Here is a 14,573-nt window from a genome sequence, read left to right as displayed (position 1 = left end):
CGCACACCGAATCAGTGTATTCGTCAATGTTGTTATCTGACGCAATACGAAACATCTCCCAGTCCACGTGATGGAAGCAGTCTTGGAGTGTGGAGTCAGCTTGGTCGGACCAGCGTTGGACAGACCTCAGCGTGGGAGCCTCTTGTTTTAGTTTCTGTCTGTAGGCAGGGATCAACAAAATGGAGTCGTGGTCAGCTTTTCCGAAAGGGGGGCGGGGCAGGGCCTTATATGCGTCGCGGAAGTTAGAGTAACAATGGTCCAAGGTCTTTCCTCCCCTGGTTGCGCAATCGATATGCTGATAAAATTTGGGGAGTCTTGTTTTCAGATTAGCCTTGTTAAAATCCCCAGCTACAATGAATGCAGCCTCCGGATAAATTGTTTCCAGTTTGCAGAGAGTTAAATAAAGTTCGTTCAGAGCCATCGATGTGTCTGCTTGGGGGGGGATATATACGGCTGTGATTATAATCGAAGAGAATTCTCTTGGTAGATAATGCGGTCTACATTTGATTGTGAGGAATTCTAAATCAGGTGAACAGAAGGATTTGAGTTCCTGTATGTTTCTTTCATCGCACCATGTCACGTTAGTCATAAGGCATACGCCCCCGCCCCTCTTTTTACCAGAAAGATGTTTTTTCCTGTCTGCGCGATGCGTGGAGAAACCTGTTGGCTGCACCGCTTCGGATTGCGTCTCTCCAGTAAGCCACGTTTCCGTGAAGCAAAGAACGTTACAGTCTCTGATGTCCCTCTGGAATGCTACCCTTGCTCGGATTTCATCAACCTTGTTGTCAAGAGACTGGACATTGGCAAGAAGAATGCTAGGGAGTGGTGCGCGCTGTGCCCGTCTCCGGAGTCTGACCAGAAGACCGCCTCGTTTCCCTCTCTTTCGGAGTCGTTTTTTTTTTGGGTCGCTGCTTAGGATCCACTCCGTTGTCCTGTTTGTAAGGCAGAACACAGGATCCGCGTCGCGAAAAACATATTCTTGGTCGTACTGATGGTGAGTTGATGCTGATCTTATATTCAGTAGTTCTTCTCGACTGTATGTAATGAAACCTAAGATGACCTGGGGTACTAATGTAAGAAATAACACGTAAAAAAACAAAAAACTGCATAGTTTCCTAGGAACGCGAAGCGAGGCGGCCATCTCTGTCGGCGCCGGAAGTACAATTCCGGCACCGAGAACTTAGGTGATTTTAATGGCTGTAAGGCAATCGTTATTGTGACTGACTTTTTAATGGCTGTAAGGCAATCACTTAACCTCACAGCACCTATAACTGATTTATGGTGGGCTTGTACCAGCAAAGGATGCATACGATAGACACTACCAAAAGGGTGGTTAGGAACTTGCGCCCTGGTGTTATTGGTCCAACCAGTTCGAGTTAGTCATCAGAGGTCAGTTATAGGAGGCTAAAGAAGGCACAGGAGGAGTTTAGACCAGGATGGGAGTAGCTTTGTCTAGATGGATGCTATTGGCATCCCCATGGAAGTTACAGATTAATACAAAGCTATGAATCAAATAGGTGAAGACTTTACCACTACGTTCTTTTGGTGGTTGACAATAAATAAAAATGTGGATTGGATTAATTACATCTATTATAATCAACAGAGATTCATGAATGAAACCGGGGATGCAGTAAAGGGGTTCTCTGACCAATTATCCACAACCTGACCTGGAAAAATAGGTTGGCTCTCGATATGTTATTGGCAGAAAAGGGCCGGGTATGTAGAATGATTGGGGTTCATTGTTGTACATGTATTCCTAATAACACAGCTCCAGATGGATCTGTGACCAAGGCCCTGGCCGGTTTAACCACATTAGCTCATAAATTAGTAGTGAACTCTGCGGTGGATACCTCCACGACTGGGTGGTCTGATAGTATGTTTGGAAATTGGAAACATTTTGTAATTACTGTATTGTGGGCTGCTTTCACCTGTATGAGTGTGTTGGTGTTGTGTGGATGCTGTTTGATCCCATATGTGAGAGGTTTAATCACCAGGACTCTAGAGAGATCGATGACGCAACAAATGATGAGGTATGGACAGATTCCGAGCTCCGACCAGTGGGATGACTACTTCATGCCTCCAGGCCTAGTAGATGGTTCCGTTTCCTTTAACCACGAGGAGCCCAGGCAGCCTGTTCAATTAATGAAGATTATAATGAAAATCCTAAAAAGAAGAGTTATAATTGGATATAGGCCTAGAACAGTCATTGATGGGTATCTGATGAAAATACATGTATTGGTTTTGTTTGCTTTTGTGTAACATTTATGATTCCATATGACGGTTGACGTATCAGTGTGTAATATTTAGTCAAAGGGTGGATTGATAAGGGAATTTATATGTTTAAGGTAATGACTAAAGAATTCCACCCTGAAATGTAATTATTAGATTATGTAACATGTATAAGAATAATTAGACTAATGTAATTATTAGACTATGTAAAATGTATTAAGAATAATTAGACTAAAATCCAATAAGGTTTGGTCGAGACAAGTAAGGGAGAGAAATTTGTGTGTGTGTGTCTAAGAAAACACAGAGGACAATTATACATGACCTGACCTGGTTAAAAGGGTGAAACATTTATGACAGGAAAACAAATCCAAACGCGCGTGCAGGTCCAGCCGAAAGGTCGGACGAAAAGTCCAAAAAGTTATATTACAGGTCGTAGAAACATGTCAAACGAAGTATAGAATCAATCTTTCGGATGTTTTTATCATAAATCTTCAATAATGTTCCAACTGGAGAATTCCTTTGTCTGTAGAAAAGCAATGGAACGTGAGCTAACTTTTCACTGTGCGTCACGAGCTCGTGGCACTCTGCCAGACACCTGGCTCAATCCCCTCTCATTCGACCCCACTTCACAGTAGAAGCATCAAAAAAGACTGTTGACATCTAGTGGAAGCCTTAGGAAGTGCAACATGACCAATATCCCACTGTATTTTCAATAGGCTATGAGTTGAAAACCTACAAACCTCAGATTTCCCACCTCCTGGTTGGATTTTATTTCTCAGGTTTTTGCCTGCCATATGAGTTCTGTTATACTCACAGACATCATTCAAACAGTTTTAGAAACTTCAGAGTGTTTTCTATCCAAATATATATTATATGCATATTCTAGCTTTTATGGCTGAGTAGCAGGCAGTTTACTCTAGGCACCTTAGTCATCCAAGCTACTCAATACTGCCCCCCAGTCACCATGAAGTTAACGAGTATATTGTCACGATCCGGCTCAAAGCCCGTAACAAAAAGGGAGACAACGTGGAGATAATAATAACAAAATATTTATTAACTGAAGTAAATTAAATACAATTAACAATGGTGTGTGTTTAGTCAGTACTGTAAGTGAGTGGTCGCGTGTATACATGTGATAATGATGGGTGTTGAAAGGTGCCAACACAAACAAACCAAATAGCAACAACAATGCCACAACCAAAATCTGTCTGTGTCTGCATGGAGAGAGTCTCCCCAATGAATGGGGAAGAGGTGCATTTATCCTGGGACACACCCGAGCCCAGGTGTGTCCCATTTCTCTGACGACCCTCCCGGCTCCGCCCACCGACTTCCTATTAAGGAAAACAAGAGCAAAGAGAAAGAATTCGGCAGACATAGTGGGAGGGTCGTCACAGTATATACTATGTATATACTATGTACTATTAGTTCATTTTAGTATACTGTAAACAAACAGTATGCTTTCAGTTGAGCGTACTAGCTCCTCGCCTTTCTACCGGAAGTTGATGCTGTTGCTATGCAACCTTCTGCAAGCTAGTTAGCAAAACAAATGACTAGTTAGACATTTTATGACTTCGGGTGTGTTCTTAAATTCAATGTGGAGTGCCAGAGTGAGCTTGCTAGCTACTTCCAGACTCAAATGCGACCACTCTGACCATTTTACTCACCCTAGCAGAGCTGGTTAGGCAGTTTTCATGTTATCCAGAGCGTTGGTGACTGTAACTGTGCTGCTGGCAACAATTTAATGAAGCTTTTTTTGCCCACGTTTACTGACAACTGACATATTAAACAGGTGTTGAGCGCTCGTAAATGCATTATTCTGCGCTCTGGTACACTCAGACGAGAGTGAAATTAAATTGGAGTAGAAAGCACCCGAATGTCCATTGAGAAATCAAGTCAATAAACGTTGGGTAGTTAGTATATAGTTAATATACTGGCAGGATCAAGCCTGGCCCGCTGAGGAGTGATGGACTCCATCCTAGCTGGAGGGGTGCCCTCATCTTATCTATGAACATAGACAGGGCTCTAACTCCTCTAGCTCTACAATGATTGAGGGTGCAGGCCAGGCAGCAGACTGTTAGCCATCCTGCCAGCTTAGTGGAGTCTGCCACTAGCACAGTCAGTGAAGTCAGCTCAGCTGTCCCGATTGAGACCGTGTCTGTGCCTCAATGTAGATTGGGAAAAACTAAACTGCCTGAGTTTGCTCTAGCAATCTCACTGGAATAAAGACATCCTCCATTCCTGTCATTATTGAAAGAGATTGTGATATCTCACATCTCAAAATAGGTCTACTTAATGTTAGATCGATCACTTCCAAGGCAGTTATAGTCAATGAACTAATCAACTGATCATAATAGTGATGTGATTGACCTGACTGAAACATGGCTTAAGCCTGATGAATTTACTGTGTTAAATGAGGCCTCTCCTCCTGGTTACACTAGTGACCATTTCCCCCGCGCATCCTGCAAAGGCGGAGATATTGCTAAGATTTACGATGGCAAATTTCAATTTACAAAAAAAAGACTGCATTTTCGTCTTTTGAGCTTCTAGTCATGAAATCCATATACTGCGTTCCTCACTGAGTTCCCTGAATTCCTATCGGACCTTGTAGTCATGGCAGATAATATTCAAATTTTTGGTGACTTTAATATTCACATGGAAAAGTCCACAGACCCACTCCAAAAGGCTTTCAGAGCCATCATCGACTCATCGACTCAGTGGGTTTTGTCCAACATGTCTTCGGACCAACTCACTGAGACAGTCATACTCTGGACCTAGTTTTGTCCTGTGGAATAAATATTGTGGATCTTAATGTTTTTCCTCATAATCCTGGACTATTGGACCACCATTTTATTATGTCTGCATTCGCAACAAATAATCTTCTCAGACCCCAACCAAGGATCATCAAAAGTCGTGCTATAAATTCTCAGACAACCCAAAGATTCCTGGAGGCCATTCCAGACTCCTCCACCTACCCAAGGACATCAGAGTACAAAAAGCAGGTTAACCACCTAACTGAGGAACTAAATTTAACCTTGCGTAATACCCTAGATGCAGTCGCATCACTAAAAACAAAAAACATTTGTCATAAGAAACTAGCTCCCTGGTATACAGAAAATACCCGAGCCCTGAAGCAAGCTTCCAGATAATTGGAAATGGAAATGGCGCTACATCAAACTGGAAGTCTTCTGATTAGCTTGGAAAGACAGTACCGTGCAGTAGTGACTGCTGCTCGATCATCCTATTTTTCCAACTTAATTGAGGAGAATAAAAACAATCCAAAATGTATTTTTGATACTGTCACAAAGCTAACTAAAAACAAGCATTCCCCAAGAGGATGGCTTTCACTTCAGCAGTGATAAATTCATGAACTTCTTCGGCGAAAATATCATGATCATTAGAAAGCAAATGACGGACTCCTCTTAAATCTGCATATTTCTCCAAAGCTCAGTTGTCTTGAGTCTGCACAACACTGCCAGGGTCTAGGATCAAGGTAGACACTCAAGTTTTTTAATCCTATATCTATTGACACATTAATGAAAATATTAATGGCCTCTAAACCTTCAAGCTGCTTACTGGAACCGATTCCAATTAACTATGTTGAATATAGTAAATGCCACCCTATCCACCGGATGTGTACCAAACTCTCTAAAAATGGTAGTAATGAGCCTTTCAAGCCTTGAAACAGCCAAACCTTGACCTAGAAAATTAAACAAAATTATCGGCCTATATCAAATCTCCCATTCCTCTCAAACATTTTTGAAAAAGGTTGTTGAAAAAGTTGAGAAAAAGCTGTTGTGCAGCAACTCACTGCCTTCCTGAAGACAAACAATGTATATGCAATGCTTCAGTCTGGTTTTAAACCCCATCATAGCACTGAGACTGCACTCGTGAAGGTGGTAAATGACCTTTTAATGGTATCAGACCAAGGATCTGCATCTGTCCTCGTGCTCCTAGACCTTAGTGCTGGTTTTGATACCATCGATCGCCACATTCTTTTGGAGAGATTGGAAACCCAAATTGGTCTACACGAACAAGTTCTGGCCTGGTTTAGAGCTTTTCTGTCTGAAAGATATCAGTTTGTCTCTGTGGAAGGGTTGTCCTCTGACAAATCTACTGTACATTTTGGTGTTCCTCAAGGTTCCGTTGTAGGACCACTATTGTTTTCACTATACATTTTACCTCTTGGTGATGTCATTCGGAAACATAATGTTAACTTTCACATTTCGATGAAACATGGTGAAGCTCCAAAATTGCCCTCCCTGGAAGCCTGTGTTTCAGACATAAGGAAGTGGATGGTGGCAAATGTTTTACTTTTAAACTCGGGCAAAACAGAGATACTTGTTCTAGGTCCCAGGAAAAAATAGATCATCTATTGGATTTGACAATTCATCTTGATGGTTGTACAGTTGTCTCAAATAAAACTGTGAAGGACCTCAGCGTTACTCTGGACCCTGATCTCTCTTTTGACGAACATATCAAGACTGTTTCAAGGACAGCTTTTTTCCATCTACGTAACATTGCCAAAATCCGAAACTTTCTGTCCAAATTTATCCATGCTTTTGTCACTTCTAGATTAGACTACTGCAATGCTCTACTTTCCGGATACCCGGATAAAGCATTAAATAAACTTCAGTTAGTGGTAAACACGGCTGCTAGAATCTTGACTAGAACCTAAAAATGTGATCATATTACCCCAGTGCTAGCCTCTCTACACTGGCTTCCTGTTAAGGCTAGGGCTGATTTCAAGGTTTTGCTGCTAACCTACAAAGCATTACATGGGCTTGCTCCTACCCATCTTTCCGATTTGGTCCTGCAGTACATACCTACACGTACGCTATGGTCACAAGACGCAGGCCTCCTTATTGTCCCTAGAATTTCTAAGCAAACAGCTGGAGGCAGGGCTTTCTCATATAGAGTTCCATTTTTATGGAATGGTCTGCCTATCCATGTGAGAGACGCAGACTCTGTCTCGGCCTTTAAGTCTTTATTGAAGATTCATCTCTTCAGTAGGTCCTATGATTGAGTGTACTCTGGCCCAGGGGTGTAAAGGTGAACAGAAAGGCACTGGAGCGAGGAATTGCCCTTGCTGTCTCCGCCTGGCCTGTTCCCCTCTCTCCACTGGGATTCTCTGCCTCAAACCCTATTACGGGGGCTGAGTCACTGGCTTACTTGTGCTCTTCCATGCCGTCCCTAGGAGGGGTGCGTCACTTGAGTCACTGATTTTCCTGTACGTGTTGGCGCCCCCCTTGGGTTCGTGTTGTGGGGGAGACCTTCGTGGGCTATACTCGGCCTTGCGTGTATACTTCATATTTTGGCGAATTTAGTACAAAATCCGGGATTTTTTTTACATTTTATTTTTAATTTTACCCCCTCTTCTCCCAATTTCGTGGTATCCAATTGTTTTTTAGTAGCTACTATCTTGTCTCATCGCTACAACTCTCGTACGGGCTCGGGAGAGACGAAGGTTGAAAGTCATGCGTCCTCCGACACACAACCCAACCAAGCCGCACTGCTTCTTAACACAGCGCACATCCAACCCGGAAGCCAGCCGCACCAATGTGTCGGAGGAAACACCGTGCACCTGGAAACCTTGTTTAGCGCGCACTGCGCCCGGCCCGCCACAGGAGTCGCTGGTGCGCGATGGGACAAGGATATCCCTACCGGCCAAGCCCTCCCTAACCTGGACGACGCTAGGCCAATTGTGCGTCCCCCACGGACCTCCCGGTCGCGGCCGGTTACGACAGAGCCTGGGCGCGAACCCAGTCTCTGATGGCACAGCTGGCGCTGCAGTACAGCGCCCTTAACCACAGCACCTAGGCCCGAAAATCCGCAAACTTTTGGCATACTAACTACAGTGGCTTGCGAATGTATTCACCCTCTTGTCATTTTTCCTATTTTCTTGCCTTCCAACCTGGAATTAAAATAGATTAGAATTTTGGGGGGGGTTATATCATTTGATTTACACAACATGCCTGCCACATTGAAGATGCAAAATATTTTTAATCTGAAACAAACAAGAAGAGGACTTGACAACTTGAGCGTGCATAACTATTCACCCGCCAAAAGGTGGTATCTCTATAAGCTTGGCACATCTAGCCACTGGGATTTTTGCCCATTTTTCAAGGCAAAACTGCTCCAGCTCCTTCAAGTTGAATGGGTTCCGCTGGTGTACAGCAATCTTTAAGTCATAACACAGATTCTCAATTTGATTGAGGCCATTCCAAGACATTTAAATGTTTCCCCTTAAACCACTCAAGTGTTGCTTTAGCAGTATGCTTAGGGTCATTGTCCTGCTGGAAGGTGAACCTATGTCCCAGTCTCAAATCTCTGGAAGACTGAAACAGGTTTCCCTCAAGAATTTGCCTGTATTTACCGCCATCCATCATTCCTTAAATGCTGATTAGTTGCCCAGTCCCACAGCGTGATGCTGCCACCACCATGCTTCACTGTGGGGATGGTGGTCTCAGGGTGATGAGAGGTGTTGGGTTTGTGCCAGACATAGAATTTTGCTTGATGGCCAAAAAGCAACATTTTAGTCTCATCTCCTCAGAGTACCTTCTTCCATATGTTTAGGAAGTCTCCCACATGCCTTTTGGCGAACACCAAACATGGTTGCTTATTTTTTTATTTAAGCAATGGCCTTTTTTTCTGGACACTCTTCTGTAATGCCCTGCTCTGTGGAGTGTATGGTTTAAAGTGGTCCTATGGACAGATACTCCAATCTCCGCTGTGGAGCTTTGCAGCTCCTTCAGGATTATCTTTGGTCTCTTTGTTGCCTCTCTGATTAATGCCCTCCTTGCCTTGTCTGTGAGTTTCGGTGGGCAGCCCTCTCTTGGCAGGTTTGTTGTGGTGCCATATTCTTTCTTTTTTTTAACGGATTTGATGGTGTTCCGTGGGATGTTCAAAGAGATCATGTGACACTTAGTGTCACGCCCTGGTCAAAGTATTTTGTGTTTATTTTCATTTATTTGGTCAGGCCAGGGTGTGGCATGGGTTTTTGTATGTGGTGTGTTGGGTTTGTAGCTTAGTGGGGTGTTCTAGTGAAGTCTATGGCTGTCTGAAGTGGTTCTCAATCAGAGGCAGGTGTTTATCGTTGTCTCTGATTGGGAACCATATTTAGGCAGCCATATTCTTTGGGTGTTTCGTGGGTGATTGTCCTTAGTGTCTTGATGTCCTTGTTCTGTGTGTTTGTGCACCAGTATTAGGCTGTTTCGGTTTTCGTTACGTTTATTGTTTTGTAGTGTTTGTATTTAGATTCGTGTTGCTTTAGTTTAAATAAACATGGATCGCAATCTACACGCCGCATTTTGGTCCGACTCTACTTCAACCGAAGAAAGCCGTTACACTTAGATTGCACACCGGTGGACTTTATTTAACTAATTATGACTTCTGAAGGTCTTATTTAGGGGCTTCATAGCAAAGGGGTGAATAGATATTCATGCACCACTTTTCCGTTTTGTATATTTTATAATTTTTTGAAACAAGCTATTTTTTTAACTTCACCAATTTGGACTATTTTGTGTATGTTCATTGCATTAAATAAAAATCCATTTAAATTACAGGTTGTAATGCAACAGAATAGGGAAAACACCAAGGGGGATGAATACATTTGCAAGGCACTGTATATCCATACCTTGACCAATAAGCATACTATATACTCAACTGTCGGACTGCCAAGTCTGTCGGACTGCCAGATGGTGAAGCGTGATTCATCACTCCAGAGAATGCTTTTCCACTGCTCCGGAGTCCAATGTCGGCGAGCTTTACACCACTCCAGCCGACGCTTGGCATTGCGCATGGTGATATTAGGCTTGTGTGCAGCTGCTCCGCCATGGAAACCCATTTCATGCTCCCGACAAATAGTTATTTTCTTGATGTTGCTTTCAGAGGCAGTTTGGAACTCATTAGTGAGTGTTGCAACTGAGGACAGACAACTTTTACACGCTACGTGCTTCAGCACTCGACAGTACCGCTCTGTAAATGTTTGTGGCCTAGCACTTCGCGGGTGAGCTGTTGTTGCTCCTAGATGTTTCCACTTCACAATAGCTGCACTTACAGTTGACCGTGGCAGCTCTATAGCAGGGCAGAAATTTGACGAACTGACATGTTGGAAAGTTGCCATCCTGTGACGGTGCCAAGTTGAAAGTCACTGAGCTCTTCAGTACGGGCCATTCAACTGCCAATGTTTGTCTATGGAGATTGCATGGCTCTGCTCAATGGGTGTGGCTGATGAAGCCGAATCCACTAATTTGAAGGGGTGTCCACATACTTTTGTATTTATAGTGTGTGTGCTTTTGCTACATGACCAAAACATGACATTCTATACTAAACAAAAATATAAATGCAGCATGCAACAATTTCAACGATTGTACTGAGTTGCAGTTCATATAAGGAAATCAGTCAATTGAAATTAGGCTCTAATTTATGGATATCACATGACTGGGAATACAGATATGCATCTGTTGGTCACATGTACCTTAAAAAAAGGTACGGGTGGCGTCCCGAGTGGCACACTGCGTCGTAGTGCTTGAGGCATCACTACAGACCCGAGTTCGATCCCAGGCTGCATCACAACCGGCCGTGACCGGGAGTCCTATAGGATGGCACACAATTGGCCCAGCATGGTCCGGGTTAGGGGAGGATTTGGCCGGGGGGGCTTTATTTGGCTCATTGCGCTCTAGCAACTCCTTGTGAGGGCCGGGCACCTGCAGGCTGACTCCGAGACAATGGTTGGAGTTGGCTTCCGAGTTAATCGGGTGGGTGTTAAGAAGTGTGGTTTAGGCGAGTCATGTTTCGGAGGACGCATGACTCGACCTTCGCCTCTCCCTAGCCTGTTGGGGAGTTGCAGCGATGAAACAAGATCGAAATTGGGGAGAAAAAGGGGTTAAAATACCACAACAAAAAAAGTAGGGGTGTGGATCAGAAAGTGTGGACCAGTGAGTATCTGGTGTGGCTACCATTTGCCTCATGCAGTGTGACACATCTCCTTCGCATAGAGTTGATCAGGCTGTTGATTGTGGTCTGTGAAATGTTGTCCTGCTCGTCCTCAAAGGCTGTGCGAAGTTGTTGGATATTGGCAGGAACTGGAACACACTGTCTTACACGCTGATCAAGAGCACCCCTAACATGCTCAATGGGTGAAATGTCTGGTGAGTATGTATGCCATGGAAGAACTGAGGCATTTTCATCTTCCATGAATTGTGTACAGATCCTTGCGACATGGGGCCTCATGCTGAAACAATGGGCCTCTGGATATCGTCACAGTATCTCTGCATTCAAATTGTCATTGATAAAATGCAATTGTGTTCGTTGTCTGTATCTTGTGCTTGCCCATACCATAACCCCACTGCCGCCACACAACGTCATACACGTGGTCTGTGGTTGTGAGGCCAGTTGGATGTACTGCCAAATGATCTAAAACATTATAGGCAGTTTATGTGGAGAAATTAACTTTAAATTAACTGGCAAAAGCTCTGTTGGACATTCCTGCAGTCACCATGCCAATTGCACTATCCCTCGAAACTTGAGACATCTGTTGCATTGTGTTGTATGACAAAACTGTACATACAAAAAGTGGTATTTTATTGCCCCCCGGCACAAGGTGCACCTGTGTAATGTTTTAAAAAATTATTAGCTCCTTGACATGCCACACTTGTCATATGGATGAATTATATTGGCAAAGGAGAAATACTCATGTTTGTGCACAGCATTTTTGAGAAATTAGCTTTTTGTGCCTGTGAAACATTTCTGGGATATTTTAGTTCAGCTACTTTACATGTTGCTTTTATATTTGTGTTCAGTATTTTTAGCTGATATAGGAGTGAATACATTAAAGCAGTATATCAAACTGTCACCAGCAAATATACTTTAAATACTTAAGTATATTTTAGAAATACATTTACTTTTGATTCTTAAGTATATTTAAAACCAAATACTTTGAATTTTACTCAAGTAGTATTTTACTGGGTGACTCACTTTAACTTGAGTCGTTTTCTATTAAAGGTATCTTTACTTTTACTCAAGTATGAAAATTGGGTACTTCTTCCACCAATGACCCTAGCTTCATGTCCACATCCCAGTTCACGTTGACCACAGTTTTGCTGTGTGTGTGAGAGAGAGAAAATCATCACAATCATCCAAACGAGAGATGATGTTATTAGGGAATGTTATCCTGGTCCACTCACTCACACACTCATATGTAGCCTACAGATTAAATAAGATACTCAATTTACCCATGTGATCAACGAATCCCATTCTTAGGGCGGATACATAGGCATCGCGTCATTAGATCCAGTATCTCTGGTAATCTCATGGACAGAAAACAGGAAGCGACTAACTTCTGCAAGAATTTTACTTCTGGGTAATCGAAGTATAGGAATGGCACTGAGAAAGACTCAGCCACGCCACATGGTGGACGAAACTGCAAATGACAAATCAATCGTGTGAACACTGCCAAGACAGTCTGATCAATATCATTACATATTATGTGTACCAGATCTATGGTATTATAATGATGTATTTATGTTGATTACATACTTTTGATACCGTAATGATCACATTTTATTTAGAGTAGACCACACACACCAGCAGTGTTTCAACGCGTCATTACTGTATGTGTGTAATGTACTGCATAATCTTTCAAGTCATGTGATTCAGTGTGCATTATTTTACACAATACTTTATTAGTAGATTCTGTTTTTAGAACTCAGAGACATTGACAAACATCCCCCGTCCTTTATCCCCCCACCCAGCCCAGCCCACCCATGCCTCCAACCCACCCCACCAAGTCATCATACAAAACAGCAACAAAACTACAAATAAACAATAACAGAAACAAAACTAAAAGCAATTGCAGTAAATTATAATGATTATCGTATTACAGAATAACACAAGTACTAGTAAAACAGGTTTTACAGTAACATTTTAAGGGAGTTCTTGACAATGGGATCCAAAACATGGGTGCCGAGGTTAATAGGCAGTGGAGAGCACAGTAAACGAGACAGGAGAAGCTGGAAGGCTTGACTGTTACTCCATGGTCATTGTAAACAAACTTACCCCGTCATCTGAATGCAGCAACAGGTTCTTCACTCAATGCAGACATTTCCCCTGCGTCTTTCCAGTTGACTTTGTCCTTTATTGTAACCGATTTCAAATGGTGCTAGAAACACAACAAGACTCTGAACACCAAAAGAAATCGGTCACCCTTGGTGATAGGACAAATAGCTGGAGGTGTCTGTATGTCTGTCTCCTCTGCTGAGACATCCCTGATGACTAGTACCATTGACTGTTTACTATTACACCACTAAGGGAAACATTCAATGGCCCTTAATATTTTCCCCTCTCAATACGAAGTATCACTCTGCTGCTTATCTTTCAAGTCCAGTCATTCAGGAGTGTTTGCTTAGGTGTTGATGGGCCGAGGCACACAGAAAGACGTAGCTACTTCTCACCCCAAGAACACTGATTTCAAATGGTGCTAGATAATGACTACACTCTAAGCCACCACCTGAAACCAGCTTCCAAGAGGAGCATTGTTAGGTCACATCAACCTTAACTGATGAAACTAACGATGCGCCGAGCCTGCTGGACATTAGAAAACAAAATGTGAAATGGTTAGTATTCATCTTGCTTACAAAATGATTAATCATTGCAAGTGTTAGGATACATGTTAAAGCTTAATAGTATTATGTAGTCAGTCATGTGCTGCACATAGTCAAATTGTCCCACAAAATGTTTTTTTGAGTTGCGAAGTGGTATTTTAAAATTTGCCAATCAGTTAACTAGCAGAGAAACCTGCAGAGTTCATCCATGTAAACTTGGATTTGATGTAACCAAGGTCGTCAACATACCATTCAAATGTATGCAGGATGTCAAGCTACTAACGATATCATAACCGCCATCGATAAAAGACAGTACTGTGCAGCCGTCTTCATCGACCTGGCCAAGGCTTTCGACTCTGTCAATCACCATATTCTTATCGGCAGACTCAGTAGCCTCGGTTTTTCTAATGACTGCCTTGCCTGGCTCTCCAACTACTTTGCAGACAGAGTTCAGTGTGTCAAATCGGAGGGCATGTTGTCCGGTCCTCTGGCAGCCTCTATGGGGGTGCCACAGGGTTCAATTCTCGGGCCGACTCTTTTCTCTGTATATATCAATGATGTTGCTTTTGCTGCGGGCGATTCCCTGATCCACCTCTACGCAGACGACACCATTCTGTATACTTCTGGCCCTTCCTTGGACACTGTGCTATCTAACATCCAAACGAGATTCAATGCCATTACAACACTCCTTCCGTGGCCTCCAACTGCTCTTAAATGCTAGTAAAACCAAATGCATGCTTTTCA

This window comes from Oncorhynchus clarkii, chromosome 9 (assembly GCF_045791955.1).
Source record: "Oncorhynchus clarkii lewisi isolate Uvic-CL-2024 chromosome 9, UVic_Ocla_1.0, whole genome shotgun sequence".
NCBI lineage: Eukaryota > Metazoa > Chordata > Actinopteri > Salmoniformes > Salmonidae > Oncorhynchus > Oncorhynchus clarkii.
Note: the sequence above shows the minus strand (reverse complement) of the source record.